The sequence below is a fragment of the Siphateles boraxobius genome, unplaced genomic scaffold, assembly GCF_051911475.1.
Source record: "Siphateles boraxobius isolate OS27281-9 unplaced genomic scaffold, OSU_SipBor_1 8, whole genome shotgun sequence".
NCBI classification, from domain to species: Eukaryota; Metazoa; Chordata; class Actinopteri; order Cypriniformes; family Leuciscidae; genus Siphateles; species Siphateles boraxobius.
Genome location: NW_027509208.1, coordinates 11,007,137 through 11,029,439, shown reverse-complemented (window position 1 = coordinate 11,029,439; position 22,303 = coordinate 11,007,137). Strand labels below are relative to the sequence as shown.

Here is a 22,303-nt window from a genome sequence, read left to right as displayed (position 1 = left end):
TCTTTCACATTTTATCACTTGTTTCCCTTGGGCATGTTCTTTGATGAGGTTGCCAGATCTTAGCAGGAGATCCTCCCTCGTACTTCTAAAAATGCCCCTTGCAGTCACTCTGAATAATAAGCACAGCTTTGCGTGCCAGCATTCCCCCTTCACCCCACTCTCAAGAGGAAGAGAGAAAGATTGTGAATGAATATGAAGTTAAGCTAAAAACGTTTAAACAGAAATAACAATTCATCGCGTTACCGGTTTTGGGTCGGTAAGATTTTTGAAAGAAGTCTCTTATGTTCACCAAGGCTGCATTTATGTGTTAAAATAAAGTAAAAAAGTAATATTGTGAAAAATATATAATATATAAAATAACCATTTAAAATAACTGTTTTCTGTTGAGTTTTCAGGATTATTACTCCAGTCTTCAGTGTCACATGATCCTTCAGTAATCATTCTAATGCTGATTTGCTGCTCAAGAAACATTTCTTGAACAGTTTTGCTTAATGTTTTTGTGGAAACGGAATTTTTTTTGATGAATGGAAAGTTCAAAAGATCAGTATTTACAGAAATATTTTGTAGCTTATACATTTCTTTACTATCAATTTTAATCAGTGTAATGCATCCTTGCTGACTTAAAGTGCCAATTTCTTAAAAAAAAAAAAAAAGTACTGACCCTAAACTTTTGAATGGTGTACTGCGTTTGAAGAGCCTTTCGACTGTGTTGTAAATCCCTGAACACCTGGTACTCTCCTTGTTTACAATGTTTCTTCAAATGCTAACGGGACGGAACAGCGTAGCGATGCATTATTGGTGTGTTTGTTTGTACAAAATGTCCAGGCATAGTCTGCCACTGTTGGACATTTCCTCAAAAGGAAGAACATCAGAACATAAGTGAAGAATCATTGATGCCAGTTCTGTAACAGAGCGAGAGGAAGGGAGAGAGGAAAGGAACGAGACCAACGAATAAGGGTGAATAAGGATGTTTGTTTGTCTGTGCCAACATTCTTGGAATGAACCACAAGAGGACTTGTCATGCAAATAGAGCATTTTCTGACAAGAGCTGGAATTTAAGAGGGGCTGAAAAAGAGAGAACGGAGGAGAGTGAGGGAAAAGCATGGATATGTAGGGAAGAATCTTTCTTGGGAAAGAAGTGAGGAATTCTTGCTCGGAAACATTTTGGTTGGCAGCTAAGAACCACAAGTGTGTCACTGACTTTACACTGAACAAACATGCAGACTTTGCTTTGGCGTTAACAGTCCTACCAACACTTGATGCTAACATGTTAAAAGACACACTCGTTATTGTTAAATGGCGTGAGGTCATAAAGACACCAATGAAGAGTATTTATAATTTATAATGCTACAAAAGATTCATATGTAAAATAGTTGCTGTTCTTTTAAACTTAATATTTATTGAAGAATCCTGAAAAAAAAAAGTTTCCTCCACAATATTAAGCAGCACTGTTTTTAACATTGATAATAAAAATATTAGAATGATTTCTGAAGGATCATTTTGATAATGATGTTGAAAATTCAGCTTTGCTATCACAGGAATAAATTCAATTTTTAACTATATTAAAAATAGAAGTTAATAGTTACTTTAAGTTTATTTTTTTAATGTTCTGTTTCATTGTATTTTTGATCAAAGAAATGCAGCCTTGGTAAGCATAAGTGACTTCTTTATTAAAAAAAATCTTATCCAAATTATTGAGAGGGATTATTCCACATTTACAGAATTACAATGTCACTGTTTGATCTGTGGGAAAAGATCTCTGCCAGGTTTTATACCTTCTCTTTGGTAAGTGGTAGTTTATGATGTCATTTCATAAACATGAGTCTAAAACTGCAGTGGATGTGTTCGTGTGATACATTTGAAACATACAGATCAGAAATGAGTTAATGATGAGATGTCTTCTCTCAATCTGTATCTTTGATGTGTTTGTTAATTGCTATCATGATCCCTGGGATTTGAGTGAGGAGTCTCAACACATCTTCATAAATGGAAATGCTGACTTCAATTTCGGCCTAAATCTCAGCTTATTATGACTTAACATTGACTTTGTCATCACAACCCTCTGATGTTTTTGAATCATGTGATGTGCTTAAGATTTTACTCTTTTAGCTGTACTTGGTGTACTTTTCCACATCTCTAGATCTTTACAAATAATGGTTGATTTTAGGGTCAGTGACAAAAAAAGGAAAAATCTAGCTAAAAATGCATGTGCCAAATTCTTAGAAATAATAATAATTGCTTCTTTTGTTTCATTTGTTTATATAACACTTTATACTATTTTTTAAAAAGCAAAAGTTTCAGGATAGTTATCTGTTATTTTCTGCAGAGGTCCTCTGTATTATATAATTTCTTGTTTTACATTATCCCCTGCTGGTTTCTTGCCAGTCGACAGTATTCGCTCACTTGATATTACAGTTTTTTATATGCTTTATATGTGTCTTAATGCTGCAAGCTTTTTAGCTGATGCAATACCAACCTAATCTTACATTTCAAACATAAACTTAAGCTGTCTTTTGTGTATGATGATCTTTAGATCTTTACCCTGCCGTTTTTACCACATTCTGCACGCAACGTATAGACTGAAGTTCAGAACAGTATCTGTGTTCAGCACAGGGCACTTAGACATTGAGAGATTAACATTACTGTATGACGTAACCCTTAGCAACGGTGTTCTCATGAAGTACTGTTGTGTTTTGTTTATGCCAAGATGACAGTGCAGTGTACGGCAGCCACCTGGGACTGAGAAACAATAAAAAGAAAAAGAAACACTTGATTACAGAGAAATGCAAACACAAACACTCACTGCAAGAGCTCATTTGAAACAACAGCAAACACATACACATTAGCTAGTTACATGCACTGCAGTTATCACAATGTTGACTTAATTCTAAATAAGATAATATACTGATTAATGGTCATGGACAGCTATTGAAATCTTTATTCTAAATAAATATTAGATATTAGTTTAATAAATATTTTGATTTTCCTCTTACAAATTGTTGCAAGTTAGTGATTCCAACTTTCATGACACGTAACTGTACACTACACATTTAAGGTAATATAATCAGACTACTTTTAGATTACTCTTGACCCAACTCGTTTATCACATTAATTTAAATAGGACAATCTTGTACCATATTGATATACAAAAAGAAAGAAAATATATTCCATTCTTTGTTATCAACAACATAAAGTGCATTCAATATTACATTGTCAGCGTTTCGTGATGGAACTGCAGGATGTTTGTGAGTTTAATGAAAAGCTATTAATTAAATCATAATATAAATATTATATAAATATTTTAAAACTTGTGGCAGTTTCATTCTCACAATATTATTATAATGATACCATTTATTGCAAATGGTTATTAACTAATCATCAAGTGTACATTTTACTCTCCCTTTCTTTTCCTTTGTGCTGTGAGTACAGTTTCCTGTTGATAGGAAGATTAATTAAAGCCCTGTAAGCTGATAAACAAAGTCAGCAGCCTGTTTCCAGAACTGATTAGAGTAAAAACTGTAGTCCTGAAGCCACAATGCTGCACTACAACAGTGAGAGGAGGATGATAATGATGACATTGATGATGTCATGAGGGCAGTCACGATAAAACAGGGACGGTTAGAGAGAAATATCCAAACGCAGCTGCTGAGAGGAACGCAATACTGCTTGTGTGAATGAGCCAAAGACGTGGGGAGAGGTTAAAGGTCACAATAACAAGACCAAAAATCCACCAAAGGTTCCATACTCACAGAGTTGCGTGAAACGGCACACACGTCAACTATTTTAACACACTTGCTTGGTTCTTAGACACACTCACACTGACACACGTAAAGAACAGGGTGGTGTTAACAAGGATTTCACTTTGGCATGCTAACGTCTGTTTGCTAGTGGACACGTATGCATACTGACGTCCGAAAATATTCTGTGTTATCTTGGCTGATGTCAGGTCAGGCCATGTATGGAATAAAGACGTTCACACACACTTAAGTAGCAGCATGTTAGGTGGATTCATGGGGTGTACCGTGATGCAGGGTTTGATATGGCTGTTAGCTTTGAATGTGCCTGAATTCTTGTGTTTGGGCCAAGAGACTGACAGCCTTTGAACCTTAACCTGCTATCAATTATGTAGCTTATACAGTATCTCTCATATCTTAATACTGAATGTTAGCATTTGTTTGTGGTGTAATTGTATTGGGATTATTTCATTGGTGTGAAAAACAGGTGTTTGTGTTTATGACTGGTTTATTGTATGTGTGTACGTGTTTATGTATGCATGGGTGCACGCAAGTGTACGTGGGTGTGTGCATGTCTGTGAATGAATGACCATGCTTACGCCTGGTATTACAAAAGAATGTTACAAAATATTCTATTTCAAATAAATGCTGTTCTTTTGAACTTTCTGTTCATCAAAAACTGTTTTCAACATTGGTAATAATCATAGATGTTTTTGAGCAGCAAATCAGCAGAATGATTTCCGAAGGATCATGTGACACTGAAGACTGGAGTAATGATGCTGAAAATTCAGGTTTTCTCTCAGAAATAAATTATATTTGAAAATATATTCAAATAGAAAAGAGATATTTTAAATTGTAATAATATTTAACAATATTACTGTTTTATTTTATTTGTATTTTTGTATTCAAATAAATGCAGCCTTGGTGAGCATAAACTTATTAAAAAAAAATCGTTTCGATCCCAAACTTTTTAACGGCAGTGTACATATTACATCCTTATGTTATTTCATAATATAAATATAGTTATAGTCTGACTACATTCTGTCTTCATAATATTTTTGTAATATACATATTTATACAGTTGTAATCTAAATTATTCAACCCCCTTTGCAAATCAGGCTTATTGGCAAAATTTACAGACTTTCAGCTGTTTGCAATGAACAAATCAAACAATAGTAATTAAAATAGCTAGACACAGCCAAAGTTTCAACTGGTTTCCTCAAATTGAACTCAAAATTCCACTTTTAATGACTTCTGCATTCTCAAAATTATTCAACCCCCTGAAAAGAATCCCTCGCAACAGCACAAATCTGCCAAACAGATGTTGTCTCAAGCACACCTGATACACCTAATCAAGGGCTTAATTATTTGCACCAGGTGTGCTTGAGCTTGAACCAGGGGCGGACTGGCCATCTGGAGCACTGGGACTTTTCCCGGTGGGGGGCTGGCCAATGTGGGCCGGCCCGGTACACATATAAAAAAATATATAGCCTACCTATATATAAAAAATGACGGAAATCATAATATTACATTTCTTTTCTAAACAAATGGATGAGGGAATCGATCGCGCGGGCGCGGCCGACAAGGAGTGTGTTTCGTGTGCATGCATGTGAGTGTATTGCCCTCCCTCCCTGTTAAGTTTGGTCTAATCCATTGCGTATCTTGAAACACGCCCTCTTTCACGTCCTGGAAACACAGCAAGCCAACGCCGATGAACTAGCGCAGATGAAAGCCGACTGTGTTGTCGCCTCGCATCGCCTGTGTCGCGGGAAAAAAGCCGCACTTGAAGACATCGAGAGAACTACAGCCTACTGTTAGCTAGAATGCGCGTTCTGCGCCTGGGTGTAAATGAGACAACTGTCTATTTCTGCAGATAAATTCATCTATATTCGTCATTCAAAAAGAGGAACCGACGCCGCCGGCTGGCGGCTGCAGATACACACCGTAAACAAAGCAGTGCGTGCTTACCATTCTGAATATCAATCCTGCTAAACACTTTCTTTATTCCACTCCTCTCATGTTAATATTTAAATATTCGCCAAGGAACACTCAGGTAATATGACGTAACATTAGAACAGCCTTCTATCTGTGCTGTTTTGACTTCTTTGCTCGCTGTTTTGTTATTATTCTTGTGCAGTGCTCTGACTTGTTTACTATGCTGAACAGCCAATCAGAGTTCCCTCTTTCACCGACATGTCGAACCGGCCAAAAAAAAGCTGACGAGGACCAATTTCAGCCGACGGTTAAAAAAAGCATTAGAGGTAGATGCTGTGAAATGCTTCAAATTAACAGATTATACATTTGGCGCGAAGAGTAGCAGTTCAACAGGCTCTGATGGCTCTAGCTCCCCCTAAATGTTTAAATAGCATTTATTTTTGTATTGTGTTATATTTTTATGCTATAAGTGGTGTTAAAAAATATTCTGCACATTAATGGGCCAATGTTTTATGATTTGGGATGTGGTGGCTGCTGTGGGCCAGAAAGTCCAGGGCCACTTTTTGGTCCCAGTCCGCCCCTGGCTTGAACACATGAAATATCTGAAATAGTTAGGTTTGTTGAGTGTCACGTTTGACTGCATGTTAGAAATATGGTAAAGTCAAAAGAATGGTCCAAAAAGTTAAGAGAAGATATAATCGCCCTTCACAAACAAGGAAAGGGATACAAAAAGATAGCGAAGGCACTAAATGTTCCTAGAGACAAAGGAAGGAACAGTGGTTACACTACCTGGACAGGGCAGAAAAAGGAAGCTATCAACGGCTGCAACCAGATTTCTGATTTCTTGAGTGACTGCAAAATACCTGCAGCAAGACGTGGTGGCAACAGGAACTGAGGTTTCAGCTTGCACAGTAAGGCGCATACTAAACCTGATTGTCAGAACTCCAAGACGTACAACACTACTGACCCAAAAGCACAAGAAAAATTGGCTCCAATTTGCTCAAAAACATATAAATAAGCCACAGAGGTTTTGGGATTCTGTTCTGTGGAACGATGAAACAAAACAAACTTTTCGGCACTATGGATCAGTGGTATGTCTGGAGGAAGAAGAAGGAAGCAAATGTTGAAAAGGACACTCTGTCTACAGTTAAGCATGGTGATGATGCTCTGGGTCTGCTTTGCATCTTCTGGCACTGGAAACCTGCAGCGTGTGGAAGCCAAGATGGATTCATTGTAGTATCAGGAAATTCTAGGAGAAAACATCATGCCGTCAGTGTGGAAGCTGAAGCTTGGGTGTTATTTGACCTTCCTACAGTGCTACATTCTACAGTGGCCATCACAGTCACCTGACTTGAACCCCATAGAAAATTTGAAGAAAGCGGTTGCAGAATGCAAACCCAAGAATGTCACTGAACTGAAGGCCATTGCTCATAAGGAATGGGCTAGGATTCCTCAGAAACGCTGCCAGAAGCTGGTGTCTGGTTATACTATTCTACTAAGTAGCCTACTAAAGATGCTTGAAGGGGTTGAATAATTTTAAGACTGCAGAAGTCATTAAAAGTAACATTTTCTATGTATTTCAATTACTTTTGTCCAATTTGTTCATTGCAGCTGAAAGTCTTTAAATTTTTATTTTAGTGGGTTGTTCAAGGGAATCATCATATTTGGGGGTCCGTGGAAGAAGTTTGAAAACCCCTGTGTTAAGGAATGTGTATATTGAGTTCATGTTTCCAGCTCATGCAGAAATATTTTAACAGAATATGTTGCCCTGCAGATTACAATCTCTCTATTAAACTGTCAAAAGACACAGACCTCTTCATCCGTCTAACACATCTGGTCATTTCTCTCACTCTCATTCTCTCTTTAATCTCTTTATATAAATCCCTGTACCATATCACATCATTCATTTGTCTTTCTTTCCTCATGTTTCCTCTTTATCACACACTCTTATCACATCCCCATCTGTCTCTTTCTTGTTTTAACTGTCCCTTCAAGAAAATTCTTTCCGCGCTGCTCATAATTCCTCCCCTCTGTCTTGTTCCTCTTTTAGTCGTCTTTCTCATCTCTGTCCATCTCTTCGGGTTCTGCGGGGTTCGACCGTGAGGCGCCGGAGTTCTGGTGATGATGTCACAATCTTAGGGAGTTGTGTCTCTGAGCATTTAGTTTCGCCTGTTAAACTGACCCCTGTGCTATTACCGACTCTATAAACGTCTGCATTGAGGGAGGCAGAGGTCAGCGTCAACTGAATCATTCACTTATATAATGGCTTCGCTCACTGTGCAGGAACTTACTGGAGTCAAATGTAGGCCACGGTTGCACGTGAAAGGGCAGAAGGAGTCTTTATTGGCAGTGGGCCGATTATGACGGCTAAAGTCATCGAGTGTGTACATGAAGCTTAATGTATTTTGGCATTTATCAATGTGAAAATTTTTCCGTTTTTACATTGAATGGTGTCATGTTTAATAGTGTAACTGTAGATGATTGTACTTTTGCTCATTCATGAAACTGAGCTGTTTTTAAAGTATGATATGTGATCTAATATAAACCTTAGTGCGTCTTTTGAAGCAAAGCCATTAAATATAAAGTTGATTTAGATGTGGAGTGTTGCGTATGCTGGTGAATATCACTGATGGTTTTTACAGTTTACGAGACACCTCCAACACAAACCTTGAACTAAGCTTTAAACCCAATTTGTCTGAGGGACCCTGTTTTAATTTAAAGGGATAGTTCACACAAAAATTAGGAAATGTGGATCACAAAAGAATATTCTATATACTGTATATACTTGAGTATATATATATATATTTTTTTTTAAACAGTTGAAACATTCTTAAGAAAATTTTCTTTGTGTTCTGCAAGACAGAAAATCATAAATGTTTAAAACGACATTAAGTTATTATTATTATTATTGTTATACATTTTATTTATAGGCGGCTTTCTTGACACTCAAGGTCACCTTACATCATCATCAACAATAACAAATTTAAAAAAGCAATGAGACACAAGACAATTAAAAAAATAGTGCAGTTATGGTCAAAGGGAATAAGCTATTCTAAACAGATAAGTTTTGAGTTTGGATTTGAAAAGTGAAAGAGAGTCAATTTTACGGAGATCTGGTGGAAGCGAATTCCAGAGCTGAGGAGCAGAGAAACTGAAAGCTCTACTCCCCATAGTAACAAGGCGGACACGGGGAACAGTAAAATGAATAAAAGAAGAAGATCTTAGAGTACGCGTGTGTGTGGGTATATGGAGGAGATCAGAAAGATATGAAGGGGCTAGATTATGAATGGCTTTAAAAGTAAGAAGAAGTATTTTGTAGTTGATACGATAAATAATAGGAAGCCAATGCAGCTGTTGTAGGATAGGAGTGATGTGATAAATAGAAGGGGTGCGAGTAATGATACGAGCTGCCGAGTTTTGGACCAGTTGAAGTTTATGAAGAGTTTTATGTGGGAGGCCAAACAAAAGGCAATTACAATAATCTAAACGGGAGGTGACTAAGCTGTGAACAAGAATGGCAGTGGAGTGCGGCGTGAGGAAAGGACGCAAACGGTAGATATTACGAAGATGATAATAAGTAGACAGAGTAACGTTGTTAACATGAGATGTAAAGGAGAGGGTGCTATCAAAGATGACACCCAAACTCTTAACCTGAGGGGAGGGGAAAATGGAGGAGCTATCAATAAGAATAGAGAAATTATGGATTTTGTTTAATGTTGATTTTGTACCTATAAGAAGCAATTCTGTTTTATTACTATTTAGTTTAAGGAAATTTGATGTGAACCAGGATTTTATGTCAAGAAGGCAGTTAGTAAGGGAAGATGGTGGAAGTGTGGAATTAGGTTTAGGTGAAAAATAGAGTCATCTGCGTAGCAATGGAAATTAATATGATGTTTACGGAAGATGTAACCAAGGGGAAGAAGATAAATAATAAACAGTAAGGGCCCCAGAACAGAGCCCTGGGGCACACCTGTTAAGACAGGGACAGAATGAGAGGTAAATGATTTTAACTGAATAAACTGAGAGCGGCCAGAAAGATATGAATGAAACCAGTTAAGAGGTATGTTAGTAATTCCAATAGAGGAGAGTCTGACAAAAAGTATGGTGTGTGAAATAGTATCGAAGGCCGCACTCAGATCAAGCAGAAGAAGAATGGAAAGTAAACCAGAGTCAGCCGCTATAAGAAGGTTGTTAGTGGTTTCAAGTAACGCTGTTTCCGTACCATGATGCGGACGGAAACCAGACTGGAATTGTTCATATAGATTATTGTAAGAAAGATGAGTATGGAGTTGAGCAGCCACTATTTTTTCCAAAATTTTGGAGATGAATGGAAGATTTGAAATAGGTCGGAAATTATTATAGTCGTTGGGATCTAAACCAGGTTTCTTAAGAATCGGAGTTACAGAAGCTGTTTTAAGAGAAGAAGGAACAATTCCAGTAGTAAGTGAAGAATGAATGATGTTAGTGATTAGGGGGGACAGTAAAGAAACAGTGGCTTTCACAAGCACAGTTGGAAGAGGATCCAATTTACAGGTTGAAAGTTTGGATTTTCGAATAAGTTCATTAATTTCATTTACTGAAGGTAGGGTAAATGCTGAGAAAAAACAAGTCTGAGCAAAGGAAACTGTGACGAATGAGTTCGGACCAGAGGTAGACATAAGGTGCTGATGAATATGTTCAATTTTTAAAGAAAAAAATGATAATAAAGAATTACAAAAATCAATCGAATACAAATGAGGAGGAAGTGGATCCCGAGGTTTTATGAAGTTAGAGATGAGTGAAAAAAGGACCTTTGAATTTCCTTCGCTTGAACTTGTTAAACCAGAATAATAGGTGGTTTTAGCTTTGGAAATCGAATCTTTGTAAAAAAGAATGTGATTTAAGTACATGTCCTTGTGCACAGTGAGATTTGTTTTCCTGTAGAGTCTTTCAAGTTGAGTGTGATGATGAGAATGATGACAGAAGATAGAAATGATAGAGAAGAGCATTATGACTGGATTATGACTGATTTTGAGGAGCCAATTCTTTCTAATAATTGAGACTTTATCTCTCAGTGTGACCTTATATCTTGAATTGTGACTTTATATACCGCAGCGGGACTTCATATCTCGCAGTGTGACTTTATATCTCGCAGTGCGACTTTATATCTCACAGTGTGACTAAATCTCACAGTGTGGCTTTATATATTGCAGTGTAACTTTATTTCTCGCAGTGCCTTTATATGGTATATATATATATGGTATGGTATATATAGTAAATATGTTATGAATTTGTAGTATACATTTTAAATACATTTTGGTATAGGTTTATATATATATATAACAAAGCCAGAAAAGGTTTCCTGCATGAGAGATGACATCAGTTCTGTGGGTGTGTGTATCCTTGAATAAGTCTGTTTAACAGCAGTTAGAATGCCTCCATCAGTTTTGGATCTGTATGATTTGTACATTGACTGTGTACTGTAAAATGAGGAGCATGTCAACTTTGTAGCTCATTCGTTCCTTTGGGCATACATTGATTTGTGTGTGTTGGAAACCTTAGCAATTTCAAAAGCCAAATGAAATGAATGTGTGTTTGAGGCAGATGTCAGTGAGAGCTTTGGACAGTTTCTGCAGTTGATCTAGTTTTATTGTTTTCTTCAGCTTTTGATTTACCAACAACCGAAGCCGATATTTCAGCCCCAAACACACACAATACTGCATGAAAGATGACTTTTTGGTTCAACTACGTGTGCAACACATTAATACAGGTTGACGACACACCAGAGAGAAGAGAACTGGGAGGGAACTGTAAAATACACTATGTATATCTGCTGTGTAAACTCAAACAGAAACACACAAAGGAACCTTTTTACCAGCTCACAATTCAGAGAAACCTTTCGTCAATTTCATCTGAGCTTCAGTGCTGATCTTTGAACACAATCTTTCTCAATGTTGTGTATGTATTTCACCATCATTAACTTCATTGAATAGATGATAGTCATCATTAATGCTTGTGTTTAGATTTGTTTGTCAGATTAATGGTTTGTTTATTTAGAGTACAATTGTTAGAGTGTTGTTTGCTTAACTTGTACTATTCAGCATCTTAGTGCATCCGGAGAGGACTAGAGTTTGTTTTACTTTGTGTTTTCTTTTTTTTGGAGAAATGTAAAGGTTGTCATGGTAATTGGAAAAGCGTTTTGAGATGATTCTGAGATGACCCTTGGAAGACCTTTTGAACAGAAGGATGAGAGTCAGGTGGAAAGAGAAGTGCAGATGAAAATGAAGAGCATAATAATTTGCAATATTATTATTATTATTGTAGGTGCTGTTATTTGTTGTTCTGAAAAATAAATTATTTGTATAGATTTCTATGTATTCATAAGGCATCTTTACATATTTGGTTGGTCTTAGTAAAAATAGGTTTCAACATAATTTTCAAATATTTCAGTAGAGTCACCTACAGTATGGAATTTTTAATTTTTACAAATGAAGGAAGGCTGAAGCCAGTTGATTAACCTGTCAACATTATAATGCCTGCAACCAATCCGCAAATTGGCCTGAATGGGTTAAACTGGTAAAAATGGGAGATTAATTACAGAGAAAACAACTCGTCAATAAGCATCACCACTTTTGGAGACACTAGATGCTGCTTTTGTGCCGGCTTTGCAGTGTAAATTTCTCACAGGGAGCTTTATTTATTTTAAACATCTTTCAATTGACTTTTTATATCTTAACTCTGAGGTAAAGGTATAAATAATTGAATTTACCTAAAATAAGCAAATGTAAAAAAATTATGAATAAATAAAGTAAATTATGTCGTCACTTTGTCCTGTTTCTAAAGGAATGGTTGTGTAACATGAGCACCTCATTGGTCAGATAAATAAACACAGAGAGGCACTGTTGAGGTGTGGGACACAGAGTGTGTACATGCAAATCTTGCAGTAGTGTTACTAACGGAGAAAGTAGTCATGCAATCACACTTCTTAATGCGTTTTTTCTAAGTATAAAAAGGTGTGGATGTGTCTGTGCATCACACTGTGTGCTGGTTTAAAAATGCCTGGATGCACATATGAGTGTTTGTCTCTGGTTGTGTGTGTTTCTGAGGGTATGTGTACTTTCTGAGCTCTATGCAACATGCTCCATAAATACCCCACCCAAGTGTTCCACCTGTTTATGGACTGAAAGACTGAGAGTCACTAACTACCCATGAAGGTCTGCGAAAAGTTACAATCTCAATATGCCACAACACGTCTAACCTCACCCCAAATAAAGGATTAACTGTACTGTATACAACACAATTGTGTTATTGTACAAATAAAACATGCCTGTGCCAGTTCCAAACAAAATGATCAGTGATAAGACGGCCTGTTTGCGTCTGTATCTTGTCTCTCACTGTCCCATAATGCATTGATGAAACAGGTGAATGCCATCTGTTTGACTGAGACCAGGTGCCGTTAGCTGTTTTTAGATCAATGCTAAGTGGGCTCTTCTAACCAAGACTATTTTTGTCCTGAAGATTACTGAAATGCTTAATGCGGCCCAACCAAATGACAAATTCTGTTCAGAATCCAAAAAATATGGTTTATGATTGAATTGTTCAGCATTTGATTGATATTACGATATTGGAATTGTTGAATTGAATTGTTATTTCTTTCATATATATTTAATTTTCTTTTTCATATTCATATATTATTATGCACTGTTTGCCGACTGTTAAAAAATGCAACCCGTTTGATTGCGTTAATGTGTCAGTGAGGGAATGTTGGTAAGGTGCCCGTTGGACTGTGACCTGGACATGTTGGCATGGGCAACTGCAGAGCTGAAGCAGCAAGAAATGTTTTTTGGCTATTGTCTTAGCTCAATAGAGTTCTAGAATACAGTATTACCCAGAATACAATGGGCCTCAAATACTACTTTAATCAAATTTTTGGGTCATGCAAACACTAAAAATAATATTAAGTAGAATATAATAAAGACAGAATAATACTATAATAAAACAGAAAATGTATCATATCCATGCACCGTGACATTTTTTTTCAGCATTCTTTGATTAATATAAAGTACAGAATTTATTTTAAGTACATGGCAATGTTTTTGTGTTTACTGTCCATTTTGAGTATCCTTGCTAAATAAAAGTATTAATTTCTTTAAAAAAAAAACTAAACTCTTACAGACCCTAAATTTTTGAATGGTAGAGTATACATAGCCTTTTTCATAGGTTCTTTTATATATGTACACTACAAGGTTATCCTGGTTGTGTTAGATACAGACAGTTGTTAAAAGCAAGTCAAGAAACACATTACTGAAGCGAAGAGGTCAGTGTTTTAACTGATTTTTATAAACAATTGATCACACCCTGATTGCTAAGGATATGAATGGGAATTCATGAGTGAATTATATTACATTTTGTAATACTGTATGTATAAATATGTAATATATATATTGCAATAAATGGCAAGAGCGAGCGAGCAAGTCAAGTATTACCCAAGGTGAGTAGCAGGAAAATAATGTATGTCTTAGTTTATTTAGAATATGCTGTTTTCATGCACACAAGAATATTCCAGTGTAGCTGTGAAGAATGTAAATATTATTTTTGGAATAAAGGTTTAAGCATAATTTGGAGTTTGATTAAAAAATCATGTGCACTGTTTTCTATACATTTTCTTTATTATACATCAGGGGCATGTCAATGTGGTCAGGGAAACCAACTATGTTACTTTTCCTATTAGAGATGTCCTATATTCACCTCTGGAAGCTGTATACTCAAATCTGAGTTGTTTCTCAATTTCTAGGAAATCTTGAATCAATTCAAGGCCAATTCAAATGGCAGACAAAGTCAAATAGTCAAAAAGTTCCTGTGACATGGGAATGTTAATTTGAAGAGATGCAGGGTGAAGTCAACGTTGAAACGATTTGCAAAAGAGAGAATGAATGAGAGAGAAATAATGAGTGGGCTGGACGTATGCCAAAGGTTTAGTGTGCTATTGAATCTTTATTCACAGTTACAGCGTGTCTCTCTCTCTTCCTGCTCCCTCCCTTTTCTCTCTCTTCAGCTCTACCCAGTGTGGCAGAGAGTGTGTACATGTGTGAGTGATTGAACTCTCAGGCTTGTGTAGGCATTCAAAGGGAGTGTGTGAGCACTTCTTGCAGACTAAAATCTGCATGTTTAGTCATCATTTCTGGATATATTTTAAGAAGCAAGATAAGCATTAGAGCTCTGGTAAGTTTAACTGAACTTTGAACTCTGAAAATTTGCTTTACAGAAAATAGTTATCATTTAACTTATCTTTAAAAAAACTACATTTAAAAGCAATTTGTAGAAAAGGTTTTATTTTATTTTATTTTATTAAATTAATACTAAGCATTTATATTTGAAGTTAAAATAACTTTATTCTAAATGTTAAGTAAACAAGTGTTACAGATCTGTTTATCTGGATACTCTTGATTATCTTCATATGATGTTTTTATCTGAGATTGTTTTACTTAATGACTATGGCACATTTATCAGAAAAGATACATTTCTCAAGATATTTCTAAACTACATGTGTTAATAAATGCATCATAATGTGCTGAGTATATGGTCTTGATTTTTGCTTCTGTGTAAATGGATGCGCATCGTTGTCATGACAGATTAAATATTAAATGTTTTAATCAATTTTATCCACAAGTGGTTTTATTCATCATTTTTGTCTCATAATTTTATATTTGAAATATTAGAAAAAAATGAATATTTACAATAATAAATCACTATTGAAATATTTCATTAGATTTTTTCTAATTGTAAATGCAACTTTTTCTGGTGTATATATGTCACTTCAGATGCAGCTTCTGTGATCAATACCATATACATTTTTCATACTGTTTATAAAACAGTGTGAGTGTCTGGAGTTTTCTCCAGACACAGGCTGGTAAATGTCATGTGGACGGTGGGTTGCTGCCATGGTGTGTGTGTGTGTGTGTGTGTGTGTGTGTGTGTGTGTGTGTGTGTGTGTGTGTTTACAAGAACTTCATAATTCAGCTGCTGCAGATGCATCTATCAGTATTTCTATTTGGGGCATCTCTTGCGGTCTTCTCTCCATTCCTATCTTCTTCCCTGTGTTCCCTTCCTGGCCTATGACCTTAAGCATCTGACATGTGAGGTCAATTGTAACCAGGCGCTAAATGACTCCACTGATTGCGCTCAGAGAATTTAGCATTTGTCATGCCCTTCCGGAATCAGATTACACACATGCACACACTATAATCTATCATGATAAGGTTGTTCTAAAAGTTGTCATAGTTGTCTTACCTTTTTAAACTTTTACGGTTGGCCTTCCACCGCATCAGACATGCACCCAACTCCCGGTGACCCCGAGCCAACCCTCACCCTCTCAGTCTGTCTCCCAAAGCTGTTCAGTGTTTAATTCTGGCTCCAGACTTTTTCCTGTGTTTCTGAGGTGTTGTCTGGCCTGATGTCAGTGACATGAAGCATATTCTTTCAAAACACCTCCAACAGATACACTAACAGATCAGAATGAATTTCAGGTCTCTTGATATGCCAAGTTCAAGGGAAGCCAAATCAGATTATTTCAGGTCTTCATGCATGAAAAGAGAGCTAGCAAAAAAGAAAGACAGAAAGAAGAAAAGGGCAAATAGATTTATCCTGCACCATTCAATAGATTAAGTACATATGGGGCATATTACACAGAAAGAGATCAGTAGAATTACACATACGGCCAACATCCCACAATTGACCTTATACTCACCAAAACTCTAGCTTTACCTGACAGATTGCTTTAACACAAACAATGGTGATGCATTCCAGCAGGGATAATATTCTATTTATTTGTAAACTTTACAAGTTTTTGTACTTATTATTTTCAGAATAATTATATATATATATATTAAATATTGTATATGTAATGGTATAAGTCACTTGATGAAGAAGAAGGTATAAATAACAACAGTCTTTAATAAACATAAGCCAGAACTCGGAACACTGCCATACACAAACAATACCGGACACAGAATGAGTGAAGGTGAGGAACTTAAATACACATGGTTATTAACTAAATGCTGAATAGCTGTGATGATTAAATGAATATCCATGGTAACTGATAATGGTGGGAAAAGGAGAAAAAGGGAACACAGGCAAACAGGTGGTTAAACAGACTGATAGAAAACGAAACCAAAACTGTGACAGCATACATATTTTTCATATTTTCCATGTTTCTATAGTCACACTTTCATTTTGAAAGAGTCATAAACATTACAATAGTGTGTATACACCTACTCTTTTTCAGAATAATTATATATTTTATTTAAATTCATTATTTGAAACATCGACTTTATAACTTTCTCTAATTGTAATTTCTGTATAAATGCCTTTATGCTGCTGCTTCTGTAATGTCTATTCTGCTATAAATGTATTTTTGTATTGCAAACCAAATGTTTCTTGTCAAAAAGCTCCTACTTTTCAGAATAAGACCAGCACTGGTTTCATTGAAAGCCTCAGTAGTGTTTAACGCTGACCATCAAACTCTCCCTTGGTCTGTACTCTTGTGTTTTTAACTTGTTCGACTCTTGCCAGAAGATCAATATGCTTTGGTTTTGAAGGTGGCTTATAATTATCCATGGAAGCAATGAGTGGAGTTTTCTTACGGTATTTCCATCCAGTGTTTCTCTATACCCATGGATGCTTGAAATGTCTATTTCTATTTATCTGACTGTTGTTGGATGGTAGTGAAAGTGTGAGAATGAAGACAACATTGACAGTGCAAGAGATGAAATTACCTGTTACTTGGCAGGATAGTAGATTTGACAGAGAAGTGTGTGTCTTTCTCATGTGAGAATGAGGCCAGTATCCTCACACACATACTCTGTGACTTGTTGTTATTTGCTGTTGTAGATGGAAAGTTTAAATAGGGAATCTCTGTTACACTGGCCACATCGTGGCCAAACCACAAGAGGCGGAAAGAGAGTTTGTGCCATTCCCTCTCTTTCTCTCTCACAGACACACACAGTGTTTGGCTATGATGGACACTGCTGAATTGGTTTATATGGTTCAGTAATTACCCTTAATGATTGTTCATTAGGTCTGGTTAGTGGGTATGACTAGCAAAATGTGCATACTTTCTATTACCAATACTTCCACCACCCATAATGCTTTGTAAATTCAGCATGTGCATAAATGTTAATGTTGGCGAGAAAAATGTACATTAATTGCAACAGTGTAAATATAACAGTTTAATAAACAAACCGATTTGGGCCATTTCCTCTTTGCAGCTTGTTGATGCAGGCTTTTTCCAACTTCTGGAGATTGAAACTAACAGGGTTTCTCACTTACACACACATACCAACATAGCAAGCTCAAGCACTGCCTGTAAGCCCTGTTAAACCCAATCCACCCACATCTAATTAGTGTAAAGCATGCAGCAGAACTCCAGTGGAAAACTAAACTAGGATCCCTAAACAGGATGTCTTGTGTTACATGTTCAGGTGTTTATGGCAAACACATTGTTTGTTTAGTTCCATTACCGTGACAATCTGCGTTTTCCCCCGTGGATGGTTTTTCTGAAACTGTTCCTCAGTTAGTTAATGGTTTATTGTGATTAGTCTGTTTTGTAACAGATGATGACAGCAGTACAGTGCTAAGCTGGTCTAACTGCTTCAGTGGGTCTCATTACCATATAACAACAGGAACATTTAAAAACGACAAGAAGGTCTAAGGATATTTGTAAAAATGTCTTATAATTAAACCACAGCATCCTAAAAGCATGATCCTTAAAAGACAATCAACTGTTTTCCATTAAAAAAAGTTGAATAAACATGGCACATTTGTCATTCCTTTTGCTCTTTAACATATGATGATGGGGATAATTCCCTGTAGGGCACCGAAGCCGACGCCTCATGAGCTGCTTCTCCATAGTGTCTGTGAGTTGTGGTCGGGATGTTGACACAGCCACAATGAAGTAGCCATGAAGCAATGTAGAGAGGCCTTTATTTCAGATCATATTTGGGAGAAAAGAGTATGGTTTTCTGTCGAGGGGTGGATAAGATTCTATTAGATGGTGTAAGAAATTTAATTGGACGTCTTTGAGGCAGGTTTAGAATCCATGCACTAGGCAATTCAGTCTTTGTCTGAAAAATAGCCTGGATTTATTTCTGTACGCTGTAAAACAGGAGTATTTTGTTTAGCTTAAAAAATGTGGTGATTTATTTACTATTGCTATATTTGACCGTCATTTTAAATAAATGTCTTGACTGAACTTAAAATGTTGAGTTGCCGTCACTGAATTTTAAAAACTGTAACTAAATTTACCTTTTAAAAATTATTGAACTTAATTTCAACAAAATCTAAAATAGGTAAATGGTCAAACAATGTAACCATGATAATTATTTATATCCCATGCAGCTGGGAAGAGGGCGAATGGGGATGAAACTAACTTTTTTTTTTTCAGTGTAGGCCAATGCATGTTGGTTCGACTGAAAGTTATTAAAAGTTCATTACAGTTCATTAAAAGTGTCACAGCCAGCCTTAGTTCTTGAAATATCCTTACAGAGTGGTAACTTGAGAAAAGACAGGACAGAATTAATAATGAAGACAAATGAGGGAATAACTGCAGACTGTGAGAGGGAAGGGGTGAAGACGACAGATGCCCTTGATGCCATATCTGGGCTTAATTTTGCCGTAGTTGCGGTAAAGCAGACAAACACTTTTTGCCTTCACGTGGGATCTGAACCACATGGACATGCTGCTTTTTTCGAGCAATTAGAAGCTCCTCCATCTGAATGTGATCACACAGACTCAAGCTAATGCACATTTCACTCCGCTTCCTGACCTCAATGACAGTGATGTCTCACAAGCAGAATGTCTTAGAATGAGAGTAGACTGATTTCACCACATAATAAACACAACATGTCTCCCTGTTTCTGTGATTTATGTGACATATTCCAGCTGTTGGACGTAGATGACCCGAGCCTCTGTTCACTCTTGTGTCCTGTCATAAGCCCTACTCCCGTAACACATGGGACACACTCATTTACGTTTACATTTTATCCACTTTTATCCAGAGCCACTTGAAGATGAGGAAAAACACAAGCAGTTTATCTTAGGCCTTGTCCACACTAATATATGTTAATTTGAAAACACATATTTTTCTCTCTGTTTTGGCCTTCTGTCCATGCTCAGACGACGTTTTTGTCCAGGGAAGATGGAGCTTTTTGAAAACGCTTTCCCAAGTGGATACATTTTAAAACGTTTTTGCATTGTAGTGTGGACTGTGAAAACTGAGGTATTTGAAAACGATGATGCATGTGATGTGATAGTCATGTGACACATATTGAACTAGATATGTATGTTTATACTGCTATTGTGCCTGCCATTTCGGTGTGGATGAGAAAACTTTTTTTAGGTTACGGTTTATTTTGTTGGCCCACTTTAGACATTCTGCTAACTTTAAGTAACTTTGCAACTACATGTCAACTAACTCAGAGTATAAGTAGACTGTTAGTAGACTGTTAGGGTTCAAGTTAGTAAATAAAGTTGACTTGTTACATATTTGCTACATTAACAAAGTTACATATAATCAGTGGAATGTCTGTTGGGGAGCATCAAAATAAAGTGTTACCAGATTTTAAGCAGATCATCAACTAATACTCTAATGAGAGTTAGTTGACATGTAAGTTGCAAAGTAAAGTTAGTAGAATGTCTAAAGTGGACCAAATTCATATTTACGATGCTCGTTCCTTCATTATAATTATTGTAAAATTGATTGAAACCTGTAGGTGTTAGACATACTTTCTAGACATGTAATCACCAGCCTTAGACATGATCTTCTGCCATCAATTTTCTAAGACTTTAATTAGTTTTATTAAGTGGTTTTGGAATTGAATATAGACCACCAATAATCCTTAAGGGGAAAAATCCCCCTTGCAGAACCAAAGACTGCAGCTAGTTTGATGCTGTGGTGAATCAGACACACACCTGTCCTGGCATCATAAAATCTCTCTCTCTGAGATAAATTAGTGTATTAGGCTTGCATGAGCCTGCAGAGAGGTGGATAGACAGACAGAATATGAATATAGAGAACTGAACATTGCCTGAATGTGTTTCATCTGATGGCATTAACTCAACCATCAGTTCTGAACATAGTTGATACAATTTTAATCAATGGATATAATTTAATGTCTCGGCATGCTCGCTTGGCTCATCTGTTCTTTCAGTGTGTACTGACAAGTCAAAGAGCATGAGTGATAAATTGGATGGTTTTGTCCGAGCCATGAACGGCAGAGGGGTGTGAAACTGAGCCGCCAAACCTGGGAATGTCTTGGAATCTTTCCAGGATTCACAAAGGTGTTTAAAAGTGACTCCAACAGTTTTCACAAGAGTACACAGAATAGACATTGCAGTTGTAATGTTACAGACATCCTTCATTTTTATAGCCTTGGAGAAAGAAGCCATGTTTAGGGATCTGATGTCAAATGCAGAGACAAAAAGTAGCAGATCTGAGCAGTACTTGATTTGGTAATGAGAATGAAGCAGAAAATGGATAAAGCCTTCGACTGCCAGGATGGAATGAAACAGACTCAGCAGGCTCCTGAATTTTGGGATTCTTTATAGAAGTCTTAATGATGTCTCTGAGTATTTTAAGATCCGGAGACGAGCTGAATGAACAGCTGTGCGCCTAAACCAGGACTCATTCCAGACGACTTTAGACTCATTAAAGTGTGCGTGTGCGTGTGTGTGTGTGTGTGTGTGTGTGTGTGTGTGTGTGTGTGTGTGTGTGTGTGTGTGCGTGGTGTGTGTGGCGTGTTATATATATAAAAGTGGTCTGAGACACTTAGTGTACAAAGAAAACTTGAAAGAATTGCGCAGTATGATGTATAGTGACCCGGACAGTGTGTTTGTCTGTGTGTGTGTGTGTGTGTGTGTGTGTGTGTGTGTGTGTGTGTGGTGTGTGTGTGTGGAGTGTTATAGATATAAAAGTGGTCTGAGACACTTAGTGTACAAAGAAAACTTGAAAAAATTGCGCAGTATGATGTATAGTGACCCAGACAGTGTGTGTGTGTGTGTGTGTGTGTGTGTGTGTGTGTGTGTGTGTGTGTGTGTGTGTGTGTGTGTGTGTGTGTGTGTGTGTGTGTGTGTGTGTGTGTGTGTGTGTGTGTGTGTGTGTGTGTGTGTGTGTGTGTGTGTGTGTGTTTGTGCGTGTGTCAGTGCTTCCCGTAACATACACTTACGTATACTAGTCTTCATATTCATGCCTCAGGGCCTTAGACCACATACTGACTCATTATCTCAAATAACTGATTTATAGAAACAGAAATTGCATTTGGTGTGTGTGTGGTGAGTAAAGGACTTTCCCTGTATAGACTTTATGATTCCCAGACCCTTGTGTCACGATGAAGTGCGGTGTCCCCGCTTTAAGTGTGTGAGTGTTTGATGTGTCATATTCCAGTTGTGCACACACATCAATCTAAACATTCCTCCCAGTCTGAGAATCAGCCGATATCATGACTAAGCAGCAAAACCTGTCAGACACACTGATTTAACTACAGCTATTTTAGAGAATCTGCTCAGTGTTTTTCATTCATTTTAAGCATTACCTTTATAATTAAAAGACTTTAACAGCACAAATAAGAAATGTTTAATATGGAAAAAATGTAATGATAATA

At 36.8% G+C, this 22,303-nt stretch overlaps 1 protein-coding gene across 14 annotated transcripts in view; it reads left to right on the top strand.

Annotated features, from left to right (window-relative positions):
• The window catches only part of palld (palladin, cytoskeletal associated protein), an 85,636-nt gene that overhangs the window by 12,943 nt on the left and 50,390 nt on the right, over positions 1 to 22,303 (top strand). For 2 of the 14 annotated variants that reach the window (XM_077220711.1, XM_077220708.1), the window contains exon 1: positions 14,734 to 14,870. The exons of 10 other annotated variants lie outside the window; for them this stretch is intronic. The gene's annotated coding sequence lies outside the window, so the exon portion shown is untranslated. Of the gene's footprint in view, positions 1 to 14,711; positions 14,871 to 22,303 lie in introns of those variants that run through there. 2 more of the 14 variants (XM_077220709.1, XM_077220710.1) reach the window with 2 other exon arrangements.